At 41.7% G+C, this 25,790-nt stretch overlaps 1 protein-coding gene across 1 annotated transcript in view; it reads right to left on the reverse strand.

Moving 5' to 3' along the window:
• TLN2 (talin 2) overlaps nucleotides 1–25,790 on the reverse strand; it is a 450,837-nt gene that overhangs the window by 248,240 nt on the left and 176,807 nt on the right. The window contains exon 3 of the mRNA XM_060005857.1: nucleotides 11,628–11,703. The gene's annotated coding sequence lies outside the window, so the exon portion shown is untranslated. The remainder of the gene's footprint in view (nucleotides 1–11,627; nucleotides 11,704–25,790) is intronic.

Genomic DNA, 25,790 nt, shown 5'->3' on the forward strand with positions numbered 1-25,790 from the left:
CAGAGTTGAGTAGTTCCAACAGAGATGGTAGCATAAAATATTTACAGCCTAGTCCTTTACTATAAATGACTGCTAACTCCTAACCTGGGGTGTAGAAGCCATAGCTCTTGGCCTGACAATGCAGGTCATGGAAACCTGGATTTAACCGACCTTCCTAAGCCTTTTTTTCTTTTATTTGAAGACATATAAATGAAGACTTTTTTTTTTTTTAAATTTTTGGCCATGCCGCATGGCCTGTGGGATCTTAGTTCCCCGACCGGGGACTGAACCCGGGCCAGGGCGGTGAAAGTGCCGAGTCCTGACCACTGAACCATCAGGGAATTCCCCCACAATAGCTTTTATTTTATTTATTTATTTATTTTGTTTGATGTGGACCATTTTTTAAAGTCTTTATTGAATTTGTTACAATATTGCTTTTGTTTTATGTTTTGGGTTTTTTGGCCACGAGGCATGTGGGATCTTAGCTCCCCCTGCGGATCAAACCCACACCCCCTGCATTGGAAGGCGAAGTCTTAACCACTGGACCGCCAGGGAAGTCCCTCCCCCCAATAGCTTTTAGCCACCTTTCTCTCTTTTCTTAAAAAGAGTCAGATCATACACATTTAACTTCCATGAGGTTAAAAAAGAAAAGTCATTTAAAAACTACCCAAAGGTATTCTCCACAGTACTGTTTGTAATAGTAAAAGATGAGAAATACCCCAATGTCCACCAGTAAGGCAGGGTGAAAAAGTTCAACCCCATCCACACAATGACGGATGGGCAGCTGTGCCAAGGGGTGAATTTCATTACTATGACCACCACAGTACAAGAGCCAGGATAGATCAAACGAAAAAAACAAGGTGGAGGAAATGTGCGTTGCATACTATCATTTACCTCAGACAGGGGTGAGATATAAATATGAAAACATGCAACCATTTGATGATATATCTTCTTTTCAAGGGTACAAGGAGAAACCCTATCTTTTTCAATTGCTACATATGGTGAGGGAATGGAAAGGGGACTGAGGCAAAAGCAAACACCTCTGAATATATAACCTTATGTTATAGATGAGACTTGGAAACCTTGACCGTGTTGTGCAAAATTATCTAAATTGAAATTGAAACTTCTTAAAAGCAAAAACTAAAATGAAACCAATGAACCTAACTATGTATCCAGTTGGTGGCACAATGATAGAGAAGAGCTATTCTAAATGTCTTTAAAACACTCTGTTGTGTATGTAGCATGAGGTAAAGCAGATGAAAAAACACAGCACTATTAGTGAACTGGAAATCTGGGTGGATGAAAGAATATAGATATAAAGTTGATAAAGCTAAGTAAAAACCCTGTATACCTGCATTTCACTTGGATGTATTAGTAAGAATTAATGAGTTTTATCTCTGTACACAAATACACACATATACACACATTCATCCATACCTTTTCCCTAGTTCAGCACTGAATGGATCCAGGAATAACAATAAATCCAGTAGTAATAAATATTCCTAGTTTCTACATTGTACCTTCTAAATACTTAAGGAAGCAGGGCTCCTGAGAGAAGTAGTGCATCCAAGTCTGGAGTACAAAATGGATAAGACAAACCAGTAACATTTTTGTCATACCAGAAAGAACACAAAAATACAAAAGTACAAGTTATGTCAAAAGGACTTGGTAATTAGTTTCCACTGGTCAAATATGGGACAAGATGAGTATCAATAAGAATATTAAATTGAAACACATCAGTTACATTTATACTAAAAAAAGAAAAAAAACAAGCCAAGAAAAAAAACCCTCTGTTCACTTTTAGATGCTGCTGCTAGAGAACTCATTGTTTTGAAAATAAAGGCAAAGTATCAAGCATTTATCCTGACATTCCTACGTGAATGTCAGAGTAAACAAATAGTTGCGATTAAATTTCTATCTATCTACCTACCTACCTAACTACCTATTTTTTTGGTCAAGCCACGCTGCTTACGAGATCTTAGTTCCCTGACCAGGGACTGAACCCGGGTCCCGGCAGTGAAAGTGCCAAGTCTTAACCACTAGACCGCCAGGGAATTCCCTAAATTTCTTTTTATAAAGTATTCTCGTATATAAACAAAGGAGGAAGGATAGAATTGGCATATCACTATTTCACAATCACTAATGAATTAAAAGACATAGGCAATAGTAATCAATGACCAACCGTATCCCACAAAGAGACCACCATTTACTATGTATCTCAATGAAAATACACAGCCTACCTATGATATAGTCTTGCCAAACAAAAAAAAGCCCATATATGAAGCTGACCAAAACTCGAGATTTAACAAATTATAGAAAACTCGGGGAACAGAGGAACATGTTAAATGGCAACATGGGGAAGCAATCATCAAACTCCAGACTGCGGAAATTTTACAGCACAGTTTCTCAACCTCAGCACTAATGACATTTTGAGCCAGATAATCCTTTGTTGTGAGGGGCTGTCCTGTGTACTGTAGGTTATTTAGCAGCATCCTTGCCCTCTACCCACCAGATGTTAGTAGCGCCCCCCAGCTGTGACATCAAGAATTGTCTCTAGATGGTGCCAAATGAAGGCAGAAAAGGATCACGGCCACTGGAGAATCTCTGCTGTCAAGGACAAACAACACAGTTTCTTAAATAAATCACAAGGGGTGGGGCAGGGGTGGGGGGAGATGGAAGGGTAACCTATAAATTAAAAGGGGATTAGAAACATGTCAATCAATCGTAATGTATAAACCTTATTTGGATCCTGATTCAAAGAAATTTTTAAAAAAAGACAGTTGAGGCAATTTAAACATTAATTTGATATTTAATGATATTAAGGAAGTATTGGTAATTTTCATGTTTTTGGTGTGATACAGTTTCATAGATTTGTTTTTAAGTCCTATCTTTTAGGGACATATACTGAAATACTGACAGGAAAAAAATAAAGTGGCAAAGACGTGCTTCGAAGTAACTGGTGAGAGACAGGAGGTATATGTCATGTAAGACCAGATAAGAATTAATCATCATTGAATGAGAGTGACGGGCACATAGTTCACTATACAGTTTCTCTTCACTTTTGGATAGGTTTGGAAGTTTCCATAATAAAAAGGTATGAGTAAATCAATCTGGCAGGCAATTCCGTTCCCATTCCCCTCAGTGAGCACATAAGCCCCAGAATGACCAGGGGAGGGATGTAAGAATTTACAGTTCCCTGGGCTTGTTCAGTTTCTAAATGCCCCTTGGGGTCCAATCTGGATGCTCAGAGTAATTCTATTGTTTACAACACGCCCTTAAACACAGGAGCCAACTACTTAGCTGCAAGCTCTTCCAATACTGGGAGAAAAGCCTGCAAGCTGTGTTGGACTGACCGGGCCCTAGGATTCTGGTGTCTAAGGTGGCATCTTCCCAATGGATGTCCTAGAGCAAGTTAGCCTATGAAGGATTTTTGCCTTGAATGCTGAGTGCAAAGCTGGCCCCCACGTAAGGTGTCAAATTTTACGCATCCTGGAAGGAGCCCAAGCTCTGTGTGTGCCCGGCCCACCTCAGACTTTCATTCTAGGTGAGAGAAAATAAATTTCTCTCTTGTTTAACCCACCGCAGTTTATAGTCTTTTCCACTATGCGCAGCAAAACACCAGTTAACCCAGAAATAAATTCTCCTTTCTCTTGGAAGCCTACTCTACCCTACGAGAGACAGCTACTTCTTTCTCTGAACTGACTCTCTTTTCCTGCACATTTGTCACAGATGCCTCTTCATTTCGTTCTTCCCAGAAACCTGCAGCCCAAACATGACAATGTCATTATATGCTCCAGGGCCAATTTTTATTTCTGTCCTTCCTAGTTCAGCGTATTGAAAGCATTTCCTCTGAATGCAAGTTTCTGTGAACAGTGACCACCAGAGAGGACGAGAGCCTCACTCCACACAGCTTGTCCCCCAGGCCTGCGTTAAACTCTCCAAAGGGACCGAGAATCCTGTGTGACCCAGATGCCTGGAGCCGAAAGTTGTCCTGCAGTGGACATTGAGTCATTCTTTACTCCTCAGAGGTAAACAAACGGAAGACTGATATAACATACTTGGGGAATGTTTAGAATCAGGTAGTAAAAAAGACTTCTTGAATGTCACTTATTTCCTTCTCTTGATGAAGGGGTGGGTTCTATCCCAGTCCTCTAGAAACTACGTTTCTAGGCATGGAATAAAACTTTGACCAAGATTTCAATTGTCCCAGCAGATTTTTTTCCCCAAAAACCACCTTCGCCCAAGTATCATTTGACTATACAACTGCGAAGATCAGTGATCTTTGTCTAATGGAACCAAAATTGTCTCATACAGATTACAACTCTGCTTAGCACTCTTTCCAACCCTGACAATCAATCAATCGATAGAAAAATAACAAATTGCAAAGTCAGAGTTAACCACTGCAAGACGGTGGTAGGGTAATCTTGGACTGCGTATCACTATCTAATTTAAATGTGGAAATTCACCTTTGGTCATCACTGCAACAAGGTAAATTTTGACCCCCATCCATTCAGTCTCGATTTCACTAAGCTCAGATATCTCCTCTATAAATAAACGAGGCACAGCTCTAAAGACATCCCTTTCGTTCAATACTTATCTGGGGGCATAGATATAATAGGTCAAGATGTTTGGAGAATAAGCCTGCACTGAGTAGCCCATGTCAGTGCCATCACCTTGATCTAACAGAGGGAACAGGGAGGAACTCCATCCACAGCCACCGACACCTCAATGGGCTATGACATAGAAAGCAGACGACCAGCTCCGTGGTTGACGGTAGACAGACTGCTGGTTCCACTGATCAGGCTTCACCTGGGGTCTGCTTACCGAGGAAAAGCAAGCAGCCCAGAGAAGGGAGAATGCCAACACTGTGTGAGGGACCCAGCTGCCATCTATCTGGTCATTATCATAATAGTCATTCACTAAATACAGTTATACCAGAAGATTTATGAAGACCACGGCATTCTGAGAGAAAATAAAGTGTGTTCAAAGTACAACGTGATTGTCTTTCCAATCTTTCTAAAACATACCTTTTATTAAGACAATCAAGCGCACCTGACTCACAGACATATACTTGAGGCTCTAAGAAAACCCTTAGATCAACAACCACTGTTGACAAAGCACACTTCCAGTTTACCAGCAGGATTGAGCATGAAGCCCTCTTTCTCACTCCAAATTCACAAAGAGAACGTTAAGTAGGGAAGCGCATTCCCATTTCCAGTCATTCTGCATAAGGAGCCCCTGGCCACACAATGCACCCACAAGGGTTAGGCTGGAAAGTAAAGCAGAGCTGGTTTTCCTAGAGCAGCAGGATTTTCTGGAGGGAAGACAGAGGTTTGTTGAAGAAAGCATGCAAGACACACATCACAGAGACAAGTCTTTTCTAACCTATAAAACTACAGCTGGCCCCATGCCCCTAGCCTGTGCCAGGACCTAAGAAGCACTTCCCAGTGGAGACCTTGGAGGTCTTTCATTCACAGTCTCAACTTCATGGTATACGAAATGTCAAGGGGAACATCTGTTCCATGGGGCTGATGTGAGGATTTCCACAGACACCAGGCCTCTAGTACCGAGGTGCCTAACACTTCAGCTCCTCATTAAATGGTGGCTAATGACAAAGCCCAGGCTACTGCCCGTTCAGAGACACCAGAGCCTGAAACTACTTTCCCAACAGCAGTAACAAACTTCTCCTGGCCATCAGCACCAGCGTAGAGGCAGGCGGCACACAGAGAGATCTGTTCTGGCTGAGGAGTGGGGGGTCTGTGTGAGTGAGATCTCCAAAAATAAAGTGGGTTTCCAGGAGGGATGGGAAGGCAGGGTCTTGGAAAGAAACTTGAGGCTGCATTCAAGACAGCTGGTGTCGTGTGAAAGGGAGAACCCACTCACACGTGCTCCGTGGAGGGGTCTAGGTATGAGGACGTCAGGCTTAGAGAGGAAGGAATATAACCCCACCACGTAATCTGGCTGCCATGGGAACAGCAGCCACCTAATTATAACAGAGTAAAGGCTGCTTCTTGGTTTTAACATTCGGAATTGAGTTATAGGTAAATCACGGAAGCCCTTACTGGGATTAAAGAACAGAAGAGAATTATTACCAACTCCAAGCATATAAAATTCAAAGGTACAGCTGCCCAAAATGGAAAGGTTGGGTGGGGGAGGATGGCAGACAAGAAATAGTGCCTCTAGGAGACAGAATAAGAATAGAAGAGGCTGCATGTGTCATCCGAGGGTACAGAGGGAGGATTAAAAGCATGAATCAGACGTAGGGAGGAAGGGAGATGGGGATGGTCAGAGCGAGCTAATGGCGATCACAAGACACCAAAGAACTGCTTTTAAAACTGATAAAGGGAGAAATGGTGCTGTAAGCATAATGTTTATACATGTGGAAATCACCAAAAAGGCAGCAGAAATGATCCACAGGGGGAAAAAAGTGGTTGCTTCTAAGAAGTAAGGCTAGTAAGGGAAGGAAGAGAGAGAGTGTAAGATACTTGTTCCTTTCCATTAGAAGCTTTTCTGTAGCATTTTCTATTTTTAGCCATTTGTATGCATTACTTAATTTTTTATTTTTTATTTATTTATTTTTTTTTGGTTAATGAAAGATCCTCTATAAGGCCATTGTTTAGATCACAGCAGTAGGATTTTTCTCAGCTTCTACTGGGCCTGATAGTGGTATGTGGAGAAGACTGCAGCTGGCCTCACAGTGTGTTTACTTTATTTTAATCTTAGTAAAGTCATGTTTAAACTCTACAAGTGCACAAGTCATTTTACAGTTCTGGAAAGCTGTCCAATTCCGGACAGCTTGTTGTAAACGGAATAGAAAGGCTCTGATGGTCATTTTAGATCTTCAGAATATGGGGCTTCACAGCTAAAAAAAAGAGTCATTTTTCAAGACACATATTCTATAGGCACAAGTATTCCAGAGCCTTTGAGTCCATGAAATCCAATCAATTCTTACACAGCAAAGGCTCAAATCTTGAGTTCTCCAGGAGTGCTTTTTAACTTTGAAAGAAATTAACTGATGAGCATAATTAGTCAAAAAGCTTAAGAAACAGCACATTCTACAACACCCATGGATTAAATTTAATTACGAAAAACAATCTGGAAGTGGTTATTGTTGTTGTTCTGAAACATTTACCGAGTACAGACTGCAGAGGAAGGACCCCAGCACATGTCTGGAAACCCTGATCAGTGAGATGGTGCTAATTAGGACTCCCAGCCACTCAGGGAGCCCACAGCGGGTGGCAAGTGGCAATGCCTACAGTCGACAAGCAGAGTAACCTAGGGAATCCAGCTAATGGAGGATGGCAGGAAGACAAAAGTGCATAACAGATTACATTTTTAATGAAGAAAAGCAAGCACAGGAACAACTTATCTTTTCTGACATCATATAACATTTAAGTTACAGATAGAGAGTAACAAATAGCTATGTAGATCCTGCCTTGAATTTTACAGATTCAATACCCTCCCTAAACAACACTGGGAACTAAAAATTCCCAGAGGGCCAAAAATAATGTTTTTCATTTAAAATCGGTTTTAAAATATTTTTCTTACCAGCCTGCAGGGAAAATGGAGATAAGTTCACATTATTGCATCTATGATCAAATCTGGAATATACCATGAGTCATTAAGTTAAACACTAAACAAATCGTTTATCATATGCTCCCCTCCATCAGTCTCTCTCATCTCCCTCACATGCTTACAATGCTTTAAAGCATCATGTTTATTCCTGAGAAGCACGGCTGTCTCACATTCTTAATTGCTCATCCCTACAACATCTCACCCAGTATGGTCCGGCCTTCTGAGAGGCTCAGAACGTGACTGATTGATTACATTGTTCATTTCTTTAAATTTTATTCAGACTTGGACTCGCCCAGATCCCTTAAAGCAATTCTACTTCCTCTAGTTTATGTCAAAATAAAAGTTCCTCGAGCATTTATTCATGACTTTAGGCACTTCCAGAAACGTCAACATTTCAGATCATCTCTCATATTCCTATACATTTAAGACAAATGTTTCTGTTGTTGTCATCATTGTTGTTTGATATAGCTTTTCCAAAACAAACAAAAAGGCAGTGAAATAAATATCCCTAGGGTGGAAGCAACCCAACTGAAGCATACAAATCAGGCAGTAAACGGAGTGTTGGCAGCAAAGGCAACCATAAACAAGATGAAAAGACAGCCCTCTGAATGGGAGAAGATATTTGCAAATGAAGCAAGTGACAAAGGGTTAATCTCCAAAGTATGCAAGCAGCTTATGCAGCTCAATATCAAAAAAAACAAACAACCCAATCCAACAATGGGCAGAAGACCTAAATAGACATTTCTCCAAAGAAGATATACAGACTGCCAACAAACACATGAAAGATTGCTCAACATCACTAATCATTAGAGAAATGCAAATCAAAACTACAATGAGATATCATCTCACAACAGTCAGAATGGCCATCACCAAAAAATCTACAAACAATAAATGCTGGAGAGGGTGTGGAGAAAAGGCAACCCTCTTGCACTGTTGGTGGGAATGTAAATTGATACAGCCACTATGGAGAACAGTATGGAGGTTCCTTAGAAAACTAAAAACAGAACTACCATATGACCCAGCAATCCCACTACTGGGCATATACCCTGAGAAAACCATAATTCAAAGAGAGTCATGTACCAAAATGTTCATTGCATCTTTATTTACAATAGCCCGGAGATGGAAACAACCTAAGTGTCCATCATCGGATGAATGGATAAAGAAGATGTGGCACATATATACAATGGAACATTACTCAGCCATAAAAAGAAACGAAATTGAGTTATTTGTAGTGAGGTGGATGGACCTAGAGTCTGTCATACAGAGTGAAGTAAGTCAGAAAGGCAAAAACAAATACCGTATGCTAATACATATATATGGAATCTTAAAAAAAAAAAACGGTCATGAAGAACCTAGGGGCAGGACAGGAATAAAGACGCAGACCTACTAGAGAATGGACTTGAGGACATGGGGAGGGGGAAGGGTAAGCTGGGACAAAGTGAGAGAGTGGCATGGACATATATACACTAACAAATGTAAAATAGATAGCTAGTGGGAAGCAGCCGCATAGCACAGGGAGATCAGCTAGGTGCTCTGTGACCTGGAGGGGTGGGATAGGGAGGGTGGGAGGGAGACGCAAGAGGGAGGAGATATGGAGATATATGTATACATATAGCTGATTCACTTTGTTATACAGCAGAAACTAACACACCATTGTAAAGCAATTATACTCCAATAAAGATGTTTTAAAAAAAATACGTGGAAATATGAGTAAAGAGGAAATTATACTTTGGGAATACAATATGAAATTGTGTTAAAAAAAAAAAGTGTTGGGTTGACAGAAGGGAAAACAACTGGTAAGTCTGTCAAATTTAATTTAAGTTTCCCAGAAAATAGGAATGTTAGAACACAGGAAAGCCAGACATCACTGAGGGAGGAGTTCAAAAGGACTGAACCACCATGCTGCAATCAACAAAGACCATGGTTAACTTCACAGAACTTTTGAAGCAGGCAGGGTTAGGCAGGCATCTTAAACTATGTGGGACGGTTGGCTCCTCCTTCCTCACGGTATTTCACTGTCCTAATAATTCAGTCCATTATTGCCTCTGTCCTCTACCCATCCTACCCCTCCAACACATCCCCACACTCCAAGGAGAAGTAAACAGGAAGCATACTCATCCATTCTCTATAGACCCATGGCATAAGAATACACTTGGTATGCTGTTTTTGGATCTGAAATCTGAAATCTGTGGGAAAGGTATACATCTGACGTGTTTTTGCTGTCCACTGTGTCTAGGCCCTTTAGCTAGACTGGTCCACCTAGTGCTGTCTGCAGATCCTCAAAAGACAACGTCCATGCCCAGACATCCAGAAGATTCCAGGGCAGGACACCTCCTTTACTCTTTCCTATCCTGTATATATCTGATCCCACTGCCCTCAGCTCATAACTCTCGACCATGTACTTGACCCCTACCCATCTCTGCACTCCTCACACTTGGCATTTGCAATTGTGTCCAGAGTTAGACATTCAGCCCTTCTCACCCCTAGCTCTCAGCATCCCCACATGGCAGACAGACACTAAGCTGCCAAACACCACCTGGCCAGAGGCTGACCACAGTGGTATGAAGGGAGGATTCTGTATGTTTTTAACAGACAGCTCAACACACTGTCAAGTTTCATTTTTACACTGACTGCAAGGTGGCTCACAGCTAAATTTAACGCTCACACGGATGAGCCATTTTTATTTGGGTTTTCCAGCATAACAATCCCTTGTCTTTTGTTTGACTTCTGACTTCTCTGTGTTCAACCATGCCAGCTGTCACAGTATTTTCTGGAAATAACCAATGTATAACTAGAGTATATTTCTTTCCTGCTTCGGAGGAATGACACAGTTTTAGAGGTAGAGGAGCCCTTATCAGTCATGCACCCCAATATTTCCCAAACACCAGTCCCCAGGCCAGCGCTAGCTCATGGCTAACAGTTCAGTGGTCACCAGAGCAACAAAAGGAAGGAAATGAAGAGTTTTTCACAACACTAAACACATACAATCGAAAGACAAATTCACGACATTCTTACATTTTTAGTACTGAAATGTTTCTTCTTACGTGAAATGATGTTAGTACATGGTAGTTATTAGGCTGGCCAAAAAGTTCGTTCCGGTTTTTCTGTAAGATGTTACGGAAAAACCGGAACGAACTTTTTGGCCAACCTTTTTTAAAAAAAATTCTTTATGAAAAATCCTAAACACAAAATAGAGAGATTACCATATAAATAGAGAACTCTCATGCACTATCCAGCTTCAAAAATTACCAACTTTGTTTACGTACAGCCCAAAATATCTACTAAAATACTGGTCCTAAATGTTTTATCTCTATTCCACAAAACCTAAAAGTGTGGGAATGACATGGCTGGGCCAACCTCTTACATTTTACAGATAAGGACTTGGAGACTGGCAGAGATTAACCTGTCCCCACTTGCACAGCTGGTCAAGAACAGAACTGATACGTCTGGTGCGCCATGATATGGTTTTGGAGGGTAGGAGCATGAACCAATTCTTTTTAACCTGTCAGACTTTAACTGAGGCACAGCCAAGACCTGCAGAAGGGCGCCTTTTGTCTCTGCCCAGGGCACTTCACACACACTGCTTGGGTGCAGGTAGCCACAACCAGGACAACCAGACGGGGCAAACCAATAATCTGTAACCAAAGTTTACTTCATCTCACACTTTAGCAATTGTGTATCATCCCTGGAGAGCTCCAGGAACTACCAAATGGTTTTAGGACAAAGATTACCGGAAGTTTCTACATTAATTCCTCATCTAGCACTTCCCTCCCCACCCCAAAAATTATGAGGCAAACATATGGAATGAATGAGAATTCACACAATAAGGTAAAAAACAGCTACTCATCCCCTCTTCTAGGCCCTCCCCTCCCTCCCCCACCAAACGACCAGGTGGAAAAAATCACACAGCGATGGAAGTAATAACACCAGGCAGCTACACTCCTGTCTCACAGAACTGTGGTAAAAAAATCAAACAAGACAGTATGAAGTGACAATGTTTTAACGCTCTGTAAAACTTTACCAATGCAAGAGGGTGGCCAATGGATAATAAAGTATTTTTTTAAAGGACTCACCTAAATTGTCAGTTTATGTAGAGTCGATTTCCCTGAAGATATCCTGAAGCATCTGAGAAGACTTCAGCAGTGATACCTAAAACAATAATAAAAATCATCAGAATCAAGTAATGTTACACACATCAGTTTAAAAAAAAAAAAAATCTCAATCTATACATTTGGTCATTTCCCTCACACTAAGCGTGAAAGGAAATAACTCAGGAAACAATGAATTTCCGCTGCAACACATGGGCTGGGAATTTTCTTCACCAACAGGGAATTGAGGTCCCAAGACACTTATTTTGAAAACCAAAATTATGTTACAGTTGAAGCAAAACCACATTATTCTCTTCCCTGTGATAGGAATGCTTAAAGGCTTTGAATTTAAACAAAGCTGAAATATATACATCCTCCTTCCTGCCCCCACCTATATTTAAAACAAAAAATCACTGGCACTGCACTCTGATTCTTTCTAAAAATCAGCATCCATGAGCTCTTGTCTTATTCACTTTTTTCCTCCTTAGTTGCTATAACCCATCAGTGAAGTGGTCCCTTCTTGTTTCAACTGTTCCCATCTCGTTCACAGTTTTCTGAGGCACTGATAACTAAGCATTTAGCAGCTTATTCATGAAAACCCAATTTGAAGCAGAGAAGCACCATAATTGTAGAAGCAAACAAAATGGGCCAGCCACAACTAAACAATGGTCTGACTAACAACATATATATGAACCAATGAAACAATAAACACAAGCTATAGAACCAAGTATTCATATGAAACAGACCAAGTACATGTAATCTAATCTGGGTAGGTATGTGAGACTAGTTAATAAATGATGATGGTTAGCTATTTAGGAGGAGGGGAAAATCTAGCACTCTCTCTCTACTTAAAGAGAATAAACTCAAAATAGAATCAAATGAGTACTAGAAAAATATACAGATGAATAGTTTTATAATACAGAAATAGGAAAGGCCTTTTTAAACATGACATCAAAATGTGAAACTCAAGGACTGAGACATTTGGCTGACAACATTTTTAAAATCTCAAATACACGAAAGGCAAAAACAAATCAAAAATAAAAACAAAGAACAAACAAATCTAGACACTTTGGTCAAAAGATAAAATAAGAAACTAAGTAGAATATTCATACAAGAGACATATGAAAGGTTGCTATCCTTACGCGAAAATGTCTTATAAGTGAGTAAGGGGCTTCCCTGATGGTGCAGTGGTTGAGAGTCCGCCTGCCGATGCAGGGGACACGGGTTCGTGCCCCGGTCCGGGAAGATCCCACATGCCGCGGAGCGGCTGGGCCCATGAGCCACGGCCGCAGAGCCTGCGCGTCCGGAGCCTGTGCTCCGCAACGGGAGAGGCCACAACAGTGAGAGGCCCGTGTACCGCAAAAAAAAAAAAAAAAAAAAAAAAAGTGAGTAAGGAAATTAATACTCTACCTCAAAATGGACAAAGCAAATTAATGAACTTCCCACGAGAATAGAATAGTAATAAACATATGAAAAGATACTCAACTATACTAACAATGGAAAAATACAACTTTAGAAAACCTAGCTCTTATTTTTTACCTATCAGGTTGGTAACAATGCCCAGACTGACAGTAACTGTTGTTATGGGCCTAGCTCATGATGTAGCTCTTTGGCAACTATGTCAGCATGTAAAATGCCACACACTGTGATACAGCAATCCTTCTCTCAGAATTTACTCAAAGTAGATTATTGTGAAAGTGGAAAAATGGATAGACATAGCATGTTTATAATCATTGGGGGCAGGGAGTGGGGAGTAAATATCCTAAAGGTCCACCAATAGATGAGGTCAAGTAAACAAGTTTTTATTAATATTTACTGATTATGAGAATATCATACCAGTGAGTAAAACAGGTAAATGAATAAAACAGGTAAATGACCTGTTTTACCTGTGAATAAAACAGGTAAATGACCACACAAAGTATGATATCATTTCTGCGTGTGCACGTCTGTTGCTGGACGTCCTTATACATGCCTAGAAGGATGTTTGTTAAGATAGTTATGGCTGCCCCTGGCTATCCAAATTTTTAAAAATTTTTTGCTTTTTTTGTACTGTTTGAATTTCATATAACGAGCATGAATTATTTTTCCAAAGAACACAGTGGAGCTGCTTTTTAATCCCATGCTGGAGTGTAAAGTAACACACTGCATGGATTTCTACTTCCCTTCTGTCACCTTCTCTCTCCTCCTTTAGTGACATTTGTGTCACACGTGTGCTCGCTGTGAACACTGATTAGAGAGGTCCCTTCCTCCTCTCTGGTTCCTGTTCATTCCTGAGGGCCCCTTCGTCCTTGCCTTTAAGTTCCTAAGACACACCTGTATCCTTATTATAAATCTTTTTTTTTTACTTAAGCTAGCTCAAGTGAGTTTGTTATTTGTGACCAAAGGCACACCATGTAATACAGTGTTGCTTTTTATTTTCCACCTTCTCAATCATCCCACTCCATCTGAAAACACAACAGTAAATCTTGTAATCACATGAATGAAGATTTATCGTATACAATGTCATGTATTATTTATGACCTACAGCGAAGGAACTGAAGCAAGTAGCTCAGAACTAGTACAACGAAGGCAAAAATAGGATTTCAAGAGGCAGGGGGGTTTGTTCCTGACTTATATGAGAACTGATGAAAAGGCTATTTGAATAAGAATAAAAACAAAAGGGACATATTTGTCCAGATGGGCCACTTCTATGGTAAAAATAGTCTCCATTATCATGTTTTAACCACTTTGCAGATTTATTTTTATTGGGTTATATTTCTATATGAAGAGCTTTTTTTTATTCTACTTAAGACTTGAAAATATCGAAATGTATTCCCATAATGGGCCCATTATGTTCAATTTATCTCCAGCAAACAAATTTACTTTTCTCCTTGCCCTATTTTTAAAGGTTCAGAAGTCCCGTATTAATACACGAATCCTCATAATACCATAATTACAAACCTGGCTAAAAAGCCACAAATATACAAATCCCTTTTAGAGGTGTGTTGAATGTCAAATACAAATCTAATGAATCTCCCTTCATCTCCTGAAGGCTCCTTCTCCCCCCAAAAAATTTCCCTAGAAGGTAGAAAGAGGACAAAAACCACTATCCAGTTTTAAAGATGAACAATCTAAGACCTAACTAAGTATCTGTGCCTCCAGGGCATAACTCAAACCCACAGGCCACCCAGTGCCAGCTGCTGGCCTCTGTTCTGAGCCCTCCTCAGGGCAGGGGCACCTTTCTAAATAGATAGAAAGGGGAGCCAGGTAAATCCACATTTGAGGCTGAGATGCATTAGGATTTATGACACCGAAATCTGCATTAAGGGAAGCAACAGCGCAGTGGTTTAAAGTAAAGTGATTGATCCTGGTTCTGTCATTTATTAGCTGTTTGGCCTCGGTGTGCCTCAGTTTCTTCCTCTGTAGTAATGCCCAGAATAAGGGCCGTTGTGAGGACTAAAGGTTGTAATACATCTAAAGCAATGAGTAACGTTCAAGAGTCAAACATGGTCTTGCTTGAGCTCCAGCTCAGCAGGAGCTGTGATGGTAACTGCCCCCAGGTAGAAACTCATAGCTGCCTGATCAGAGAGCAAGGTCCCTAGAGAACCCTGGAACAGAATATGTCTCTATGTGGGACACTTACCTATTCAAAATGCTTATTTTGAATAAGACATGAATAAGACCCTTCCAATTAAATAGCAACTTATTTTAAAAGTACCAGGAGCCTGTTATTTCAAGGAACATTGCCTTCAAGCAGCCTCCTCCTATGATAAATCACTTGGCAGCTCCCACGTTCTACTTCTTCTGGAGTATTTTGAGAGGCATATGTAGATGTGACCAAAAACCAGCAAAAGCTGCTGGCTCAAATGCTTGCCACCAATAGCAGGACTTCACTGTTTTTGCATCCTGGACCACTTCCTACTTCCTTGAGGAAGCTTACACACACCTCTCCAAGTTCCAGTTCACTTGTCACCAGAGCAGAGATAGGAATACTTAGATAATTCAGCGGGAGAAATGAAATTAAAATGGATGGGTGAAGTTCCTAACACAGTGCCTGGAGCCCAGTAAGTGTCCAGTAAATGGTACATCTTTAATTGATTATCATCTGAACAGCATTAAAGAAGCAAAACACATTAAGTAATCTGAGAGAGAGACTCTACACGGCAATTTTTCACCATGAGAGTTTTACGGACTCTTTGTTTTCCACGTCTCCCTTGACACGAAATCCCCACAGGAAGGCGGGGCCACGTTGGAGGGGATGTAAGGAGGCAAGGGGATCTCAAGCCATGAAGGGCCTGCACAATGCATATGGCTGAAATCGTACTATGTGGTCAGACCCCAAGCAGCCAAGAACACATCTGTCCTAAGATTTCATTAAAAGATGGATAACAGGGCTTCCCTGGTGGCGCAGTGGTTGAGAGTCCGCCTGCTGATGCAGCGGACGCAGGTTCGTGCCCCGGTCTGGGAACGAACATCCCACATGCCGCGGAGCGGCTGGGCCCGTGAGCCATGGCCGCTGAGCCTGCGCGTCCGAAGCCTGTGCTCCGCAACGGGAGAGGCCACAACAGTAAGAGGCCCGCGTACCGCCAAAAAAAAAAAAAAAAAAAAGATGGATAACAGTGTAACCTGACACTCAAACTTTGTCCGGTACCATCTACACGAGCATAAACAACAGAAGATGGGCCTGTATGGGCAACAATCCGAAGTGCTTTAATAAGGTAAGACCAAACAAAGCAGCAGGAAATCCACTAGATTTTAGCCAAACATGAGCAGAATATACTACTCTTAGCTTTAAGTCATCACTAACATTTGACACATTTATTACTAATAGTTCAAAAACAAAATCCAAGAAGAAAGAAACCAAGTAATTTTTCAGTAGCCATAAAATAGAGACAGGCAGAGCCAAAGAGAGAAAAGAGGACGAATTGTGAAAACAAAATTCTTCCAGCTTCTACCACTTGGCAAGGATTATTCTTTTCTTCTCTGAAACCCCGAGAACATTTTCACTGAAAGCACAGCACAATGATTAGAGTCCAGCTCTACTGTGTCAGAAGGTATCTGCCTCCAGGGGGAAATGTCCAATTCTCTTTTCATGGCTTCCCCTGGCTGACTTTCCGCTAAAGGCTGGGTCCTGGGGTCAAAGGAAACTCAGTAAAGCCAAGCTATAAGCACCAATGCCCAAGGCCTTCAGAGATGAGGAATGATACATGGCCTTCTCCTCTGCAGGCAGAAAGGCTCCAGAAATCCCTCTGTATGCCTCTAAAAGCGGCATTCCAGCAAACTAGAAACTAAGAGGTGTTACATGCAAAACAAAAAGTTCTTAATATAAATGTGTGAAATGCTGGTTTAAACCAAATTAAGGAGTTCTGCTAATGCAGAACAATTTGGACACTTTAATGTGCTAATGTGGATTATAAATAAGTGGCCCCAACCTTATTTGTACACAGATCCCTTTACCTTTGTGGTCTACGTCTTGGTACAACTGCCCAGGCAACAGTTTGGAAAATAATGTTAAAATTAGTTCTTTTATGCAAATGACTATTGAAGGCTCACTCTGCCCCACCACACTGGCAATGACATGACCAGGCACCACTCCCCTAAAGGTCAGTTCACAGTGCAAACGATATTAATGCAAAGTAGTGAGAAACTCGTGTTTACTAGGAGGGCTAGGGGAGTGCTCTAATTACACTGCTTTACCTCCTTCAGTCTTTAGATGCTTTTCACAACTGGACAACTTGAGAGATGCCCTGAATTCCCTGTGGTTCTACAATTCACTGTTCCCCTTCTCTCACTTATATGTATGTGTCTTTATGTAAAAGTATCAATAAAACTAAATTAGTAACGCGAGTAGCTAGAATGTAAGCTTCACAACAAAAGGGACTCTCCTTGGTCCATAGCTATTCCCCCAGCCCTTAAACAGTGCAGGTACAAGGATGTCCCACAAACATTTGACTATCTGAATAAAGTAATGAATAAATAAGCTTACATAAGTGTATCATTAACTCATTTTACAAACTGGCCAAAAGATACACTCTACAGCTTTATGTTAAACTGACTTTGAAATGCTCACTCTCAAACAATTTCCTATTTCTTTTTTCTCAAAAAGTGTGTTTTGCCCATTTTATTCCCAAGATTATCTCCCATCCTTTGCAAACGCACCCCCCCCACACACACACCCAAAAAGGGGTATTTTTCCTTTGAATTTTGGGTTAGAAGGAACTTCAATATTATGAACTTAATGTTTAAAATAACCCTGAGATGTTGCAACATCTTCAAATGAACACACAAAAATTTAAACGGGGCTTCCCTGATGTCACAGTGGTTGAGAGTCCGTCCGACGATGCAGGCGACACGGGTTCGTGCCGCGGTCTAGAAAGATCCCACACGACGCGGAGCGTCTGGGCCCATGAGCCGTGGCCGCTGGGCCTGCGCATCCGGAGCCTGTGCTCCGCAACGGGAGAGGCCACAACAGTGAGAGGCCCGCGTACCGCATAAAAAAAAAAAAAAAAAAAATTTAAACGTTTTCGCTAAACCCAATTCACTATGACAAAATAAGACAAGGCCTTTTAAAAAAGCTTTAACAACTGTGTTTTTTTTTGAGGGGACGAAGAGGAAAGAGCAGGAAAGGAGTGTTTCAGTTCCTCCTTGGTAATTCACAAAATTATTGGTAAACTGAGAGACTTCCGGGAAGATGGCGGAAGAGTAAGACGCGGAGATCACCTTCCTCCCCACAGATACACCAGAAATACATCTACGCGTGGAACAACTCCTACGGAGCACCTACTGAACGCTGGCAGAAGACCTCAGACCTCCCAAAAGGCAAGGAACCCCCCACGTACCTGTTTAGGGCAAAAGAAAAAACTAAACACAGACAAAAGGATAGGGACGGGTCCTGCACCAGCGGGAGAGAGCTGTGAAGGAGGAAAAGTGTCCACACACTAGGAAGCCCCTTCGCGGGCGGAGACTTCGGGTGGCGGAGGGGGGAGCTTGGGAGCCGCGGAGGAGAGCACAGCAACAGGGGTGCGGAGGACAAAGCGGAGAGATTCCAGCGCAGAGGATCGGGCCGACCAGCACTCACCAGCCGAGAGGCTTGTCTGCTCGCCCGCCGGGGCGGGCGGGTCTGGGAGCTGAGGCTCCGGCTTCTGTCAGAGCGCCGGGAGAGGACTGAGGTTGGCAGCGTGAACACAGCCTGCAGGGCGTTAGTGCACCGGCTAGCCGGGAGGGAGTCCAGGGAAAAGTCTGGACCTGCCGAAGAGGCAAGAGACTTTTTCTTCCCTCTTTGTTTCCTGGTGCACGAGGAGAGGGGATTAAGAATGCTGCTTAAGAGAGCTCCAGAGACGGGCACGAGCCGCGGCTAAAAGTGCGGAGCCCAGAGACAGACATGAGACGCTAAGGCCGCTGCTGCCGCCACCAAGAAGCCTGTGTGCGAACACAGCTCACTATCCACACCCCCTTCCGCGGAGCCTGTGCAGACCGCCACTGCCAGGGTCCTGGGATCCAGGGACAACTCCCCCGGGAGAACGCACGGCGCGCCTCAGGCTAGCAACGTCACTCCGGCCTCTGCCGCCGCAGTCCTGCTCCACACTCCGTGACCCCCCCACCCCCCCCACCCCCCCCACCCCCCCCACCCCCGGCCTGAGTGAGCCAGAGCCTCCGAATCAGCGGCTCTTTTAACCCCGTCCTGTCTGAGCAAAGAACAGACGCCCTCCAGCGACCTACACGCACAGGCGAGGCCAAATCCAAAGCTGAGCCCCTGGGAACTGAGAGAAAAAAGAGAAAGAAAAATCTCTCCCAGCAGCCTCAGACAATCAACTTGATGTACCCTGCATCTGTGGAATACATGAATAGACAACGAATCATCCCAAATTAAGGAGCCCTGTGGATGAAATGAAAGGCTCTTGGTGCTGCAGCCAGGAGTCAGTGCTGTGCCTCTGAGGTGGGAGAGCCAACTTCAGGACATTGGTCCACAAGAGGCCTCCCAGCTGCACATAATATCAAACAGCAAAAATCTCCCAGAGATCTCCATCTCAACGCCAGCACCCAGCTTCACTCAACGACCAGCAAGCTACAGTGCTGGACATCCTATGCCAAACAACTAGCAAGACAGGAACACAACCCCACCCTTTAGCAGAAAGGCTACCCAAAATCATAACAAGTCCACAGACACCCCAAAACACACCAGCAGACGTGGACCTGCCCACCAGAAAGACAAGATCCAGCCTCATCCACCACAACACAGGCACTAGTCCCCTCCACCAGGAAGCCTACACAACCCACTGAACCAACCTTAGCCACTGGGGACAGACACAAAAAACAACAGGAACTACGAACCTTCAGCCTGCAAAAAGGAGACCCCAAACACAGTAAGATAAGCAAAATGAAAAGACAGAAAAACACACAGCAGATGAAGGAGCAAGATAAAAACCCACCAGACCTAACAAATGAAGAGGAAATAGGCAGTCTACCTGAAAAAGAATTCAGAATAATGATAGTAAAGATGATCCAAAATCTTGGAACTAGAATAGACAAAATGCAAGAATCAGTTAACAAGGACCTAGAAGAACTAAAGATGAAACAAACAATGATGAACAACACAATAAATGAAATGAAAAATACTCTAGATGGGATCAATAGCAGAATAACTGAGGCAGAAGAATGGATAAGTGACCTGGAAGATAAAATAGTGGAAATAACTACAGCAGAGCAGAATAAAGAAAAAAGAATGAAAAGAACTGAGGACAGTCTCAGAGACCTCTGGGACAACATTAAACGCACCAACATTCGAATTATAGGGGTTCCAGAAGAAGAAGAGAAAAAGAAAGGGACTGAGAAAATATTTGAAGAGATTGTAGTTGAAAACTTCCCTAATATGGGAAAGGAAATAGTTAATCAAGTCCAGGAAGCACAGAGAGTCCCATACAGGATAAATCCAAGGTGAAATACGCCAAGACACATATTAATCAAACTGTCAAAAATTAAATACAAAGAAAACATATTAAAAGCAGCAAGGGAAAAACAACAAATAACACACAAGGGAATCCCCATAAGGTTAACAGCTGATCTTTCAGCAGAAACTCTGCAAGCCAGAAGGGAGTGGCAGGACATATTGAAAGTGTTGAAGGAGAAAAACCTGCAACCAAGATTACTCTACCCAGCAAGGATCTCATTCAGATTTGACGGAGAAATTAAAACCTTCACAGACAAGCAAAAGCTGAGAGAGTTCAGCACCACCAAACCAGCTCTACAACAACTGCTAAAGGAACTTCTCTAGGCAAGAAACACAAAAGAAGGAAAAGACCTACAATAACAAACCCAAAACAATTAAGAAAATGGGAATGGGAACACACATATCGATAATTACCTTAGATGTAAATGGACTAAATGCTCCCACCAAAAGACACAGATTGGCTGAATGGATACAAAAACAAGACGCATATATTTGCTGTCTACAAGAGACCCACTTCAGACCTAGAGACACATACAGACTGAAAGTAAGGGGATGGAAAAAGGTATTTCATGCAAATGGAAACCAAAAGAAAGCTGGAGTAGCAATTCTCATATCAGACAAAATAGACTTTAAAACAAAGGCTATTAGAAGAGACAAAGAAGGACACTACATAATGATCAAGGGATCGATCCAAGAAGAAGATATAACAATTGTAAATATTTATGCACCCAACATAGGAGCACCTCAATACATAAGGCAAATACTGACAGCCATAAAAGGGGAAATCGACAGTAACACATTCATAGTAGGGGACTTTAACACCCCACTTTCACCAATGGACAGATCATCCAAAATGAAAATAAATAAGGAAACACAAGCTTTAAATGATACATTAAACAAGATGGACTTAATTGATATTTATAGGACATTCCATCCAAAAACAACAGAATACAGATTTTTCTCAAGTGCTCATGGAACATTCTCCAGGATAGATCATATCTTGGGTCACAAATCAAGCCTTGGTAAATTTAAGAAAATTGAAATTATATCAAGTATCTTTTCCGACCACAACGCTATGAGACTAGATATCAATTACAGGAAAAGATCTGTAAAAAATACAAACATATGGAGGCTAAACAATACACTACTTAATAACTAAGTGATCACTGAAGAAATCAAAGAGTAAATCAAAAAATACCTAGAAACAAATGACAATGGAGACACGACAACTCAAAATCTATGGGATGCAGCAAAAGCAGTTCTAAGAGGGAAGTTTATAGCAATACAATCCTACCTTAAGAAACAGGAAACATCTCAAATAAACAACCTAACCTTGCACCTAAAGCAATTAGAGAAAGAAGAACAAAAGAACCCCAAAGTCAGCAGAAGGAAAGAAATCATAAAAATCACATCAGAAATAAATGAAAAAGAAATGAAGGAAACGATAGCAAAGATCAATAAACTAAAAGCTGGTTCTTTGAAAGGATAAACAAAATTGATAAACCATTAGCCAGACTCATCAAGTAAAAAAGGGAGAAGACTCAAATCAATAGAATTAGAAATGAAAAAGGAGAAGTAACAACTGACACTGCAGAAATACAAAAGATCATGAGAGATTACTACAAGCAACTCTATGCCAATAAAATGGACAACCTGGAAGAAATGGACACATTCTTAGAAAGGCACAACCTGCCAAGACTGAATCAGGAAGAAATAGAAAATATGAACAGACCAATCACAAGCACTGAAATTGAAACTGTGATTAAAAATCTTCCAACAAGCAAAAGCCCAGGACCAGATGGCTTCACAGGCGAATTCTATCAAACATTTAGAGAAGAGCTATCACCTATCCTTCTCAGACTCTTCCAAAATATAGCAGAGGGAGGAACACTCCCCAACTCATTCTACGAGGCCACCATCACCCTGATACCAAAACCAGACAAGGATGTCACAAAGAAAGAAAACTACAGGCCAATATCACTGATGAACATAGATGCAAAGATCCTCAACAAAATACTAGCAAACAGAATCCAACAGCACATTAAACGGATCATACACCATGATCAAGTGGGATTTATTCCAGGTATGCAAGGATTCTTCAGTATATGCAAATCAATCAATGTGATACACCATATTAACAAATTGAAGGAGAAAAACCATATGATCATCACAATAGATGCAGAGAAAGCTTTTGACAAAATTCAACACCCATTTATGATAAAAACCCTGCAGAAAGTAGGCATAGAGGGAACTTTCCTCAACATAATAAAGGCCATATATGACAAACCCACAGCCAACATCGTCCTCAATGGTGAAAAACTGAAAGCATTTCCACTAAGATCAGGAACAAGACAAGCTTGCCCACTCTCACCACTCTTATTCAACATAGTTTTGGAAGTTTTAGCCACAGCAATCAGAGAAGAAAAGGAAATAAAAGGAATCCAAATCGGAAAAGAAGAAGTAAAGCTGTCACTGTTTGTAGATGACATGATACTATACATAGAGAATCCTAAAGATGCTACCAGAAAACTACTAGAGCTAATCAATGAATTTGGTAAAGCAGCAGGATACAAAATTAATGCACAGAAATCTCTGGCATTCCTATACACTAAGGATGAAAAATCTGAAAGTGAAATCAAGAAAACACTCCCATTTACCACTGCAACAAAAAGAATAAAATATCTAGGAATAAACCTACCTAAGGAGACAAAAGATCTGTATGCAGAAAATTATAAGACACTGATGAAAGAAATTAAAGATGATACATACCATGTTCTCATATTGGAAGAATCAACATTGTGAAAATGACTCTACTACCCAAAGCAATCTACAGATTCAATGCAATCCCTATCAAACTACCACTGGCATTTTTCACAGAACTAGAACAAAAAATTTCACAATTTGTATGGAAACACAAAAGACCCCGAATAGCCAAAGCAATCTTGAGAACGAAAAACGGAGCTGGAGGAATCAGGCTTCCTGACTTCAGACTGTACTACAAAGCTACAGTAATCAAGACAGTATGGTACTGGCACAAAAACAGAAATATAGATCAATGGAACAGGATAGAAAGCCCAGAGATAAACCCACGCACATATGGTCACCTTATCTTTGACAAAGGAGGCAGGAATGTACAGTGGAGAAAGGACAGCCTCTTCAATAAGTGGTGCTGGGAAAACTGGACAGCTACATGTAAAAGTATGAGATTAGATCACTCCCTAACACCATACACAAAAATAAGCTCAAAATGGATTAAAGACCTAAATGTAAGGCCAGAAACTATCAAACTCTTAGAGGAAAACATAGGCAGGACACTCTATGACATAAATCACAGCAAGATCCTTTTTGACCCACCTCCTAGAGAAATGGAAATAAAAACAAAAGTAAACAAATGGGACCTAATGAAACTTAAAAGCTTTTGCGCAGCAAAGGAAACCATAAAGAAGACCAAAAGACAACCCTCAGAATGGGAGAAAATATTTGCAAATGAAGCAACTGACAAAGGATTAATCTCCAAAATTTATAAGCAGCTCATGCAGCTTAATAACAAAAAAACAAACAACCCAATCCAAAAATGGGCAGAAGACCTAAATAGACATTTCTCCAAAGAAGATATACAGAGTGCCAACAAACACATGAAAGAATGCTCAACATCACTAATCATTAGAGAAATGCAAATCAAAACTACAATGAGATATCATCTCACACCAGTCAGAATGGCCATCATCAAAAAATCTAGAAACGGGGCTTCCCTGGTGGCGCAGTGGTTGAGAATCTGCCTGCTAATGCAGGGGACACGGGTTCGAGCCCTGGTCTGGGAGGATCCCACATGCCGCAGAGCAACTAGGCCCGTGAGCCACAACTACTGAGCCTGTGCGTCTGGAGCAAGAGAGGCCGCGATAGTGAGAGGCCCGCGCACCGCGATGAAGAGCGGCCCCCGCTTGCTGCAACTGGAGAAAGCCCTCGCACAGAAACGAAGACCCAACACAGCAAAAATAAATAAATGAATTAATAAACTCCTACCCCCAACATCTTCTTTAAAAAAAAAAAATCTAGAAACAATAAATGCTGGAGAGGGTGTGGAGAAAAGGGAACCCTCTTACACTGTTGGTGGGAATGTAAATTGATACAGCCACTGTGGAGAACAGTATGGAGGTTCCTTAAAAAGCTACAAATAGAACTACCATATGACCCAGCAATCCCACTACTGGGCATATACCCTGAGAAAACCATAATTCAAAAAGAGTCATGTACCAAAATGTTCATTGCAGCTCTATTTACAATAGCCCAGAGATGGAAACAACCTAAGTGTCCATCATCGGATGAATGGATAAAGCAGATGTGGCACATATATACAATGGAATATTACTTAGCCATAAAAAGAAACGAAATTGAGCTATTTGTAATGAGGTGGATAGACCCAGAGTCTGTCATACAGAGTGAAGTAAGTCAGAAAGAGAGAGACAAATACCGTATGCTAACACATATATATGGAATTTAAGAAAAAAAAAACTGTCATGAAAAACCTAGTGGTGAAACAGGAATAAAGACACAGACTTACTAGAGAATGGACTTGAGGCTATGGGGAGGGGGAAGGGTAAACTGTGACAAAGCGAGAAAGAGGCATGGACATATATACACTATCAAACGTAAGGTAGATAGCTAGTGGGAAGCAGCCGCATAGCACAGGGAGATCAGCTTGGTGCTCTGTGACCGCCTGGAGGGGTGGGATAGGGAGGGTGGGAGGGAGGGAGACGCAAGAGGGAAGAGATATGGGAACATATGTATATATATAACTGATTCATTTTGTTGTGAAGCTGAAACTAACATACCATTGTAAAGCAATTATACTCCAATAAAGATGTTAAAAAAAAAATTATTGGTAAACTGACTAGACCCTTCCCACCCCCATTCCTCCTACAAAGCTATTAATGCCAGGGTGCTCCTATCTAGTAATTCCCAACTTTCAGCTGGACTATAGTCCCATCTCTTGCAGCAGCCCTGCCCAGGGCCACCTGCGGGCCAGCCCTCCTCCACCCCAGAATAAACCATTCAGGACAGTCATTTGAGTCTGTCCTCAGCTCCCCAATTGCAGGAATCTCTGAGGCCCACTTCCTCACCCACCCGCCTCACGTGTCCTGGGAATCAGTGCCCCAGCACCACCGAGCCCATGCTGCTCCTGGAACCCTGCACCCTCTGCACTGCTTCCTCTGCAGTGGTCT

This window comes from Delphinus delphis, chromosome 2 (genome assembly GCF_949987515.2).
Source record: "Delphinus delphis chromosome 2, mDelDel1.2, whole genome shotgun sequence".
Classification (NCBI taxonomy): Eukaryota; Metazoa; Chordata; class Mammalia; order Artiodactyla; family Delphinidae; genus Delphinus; species Delphinus delphis.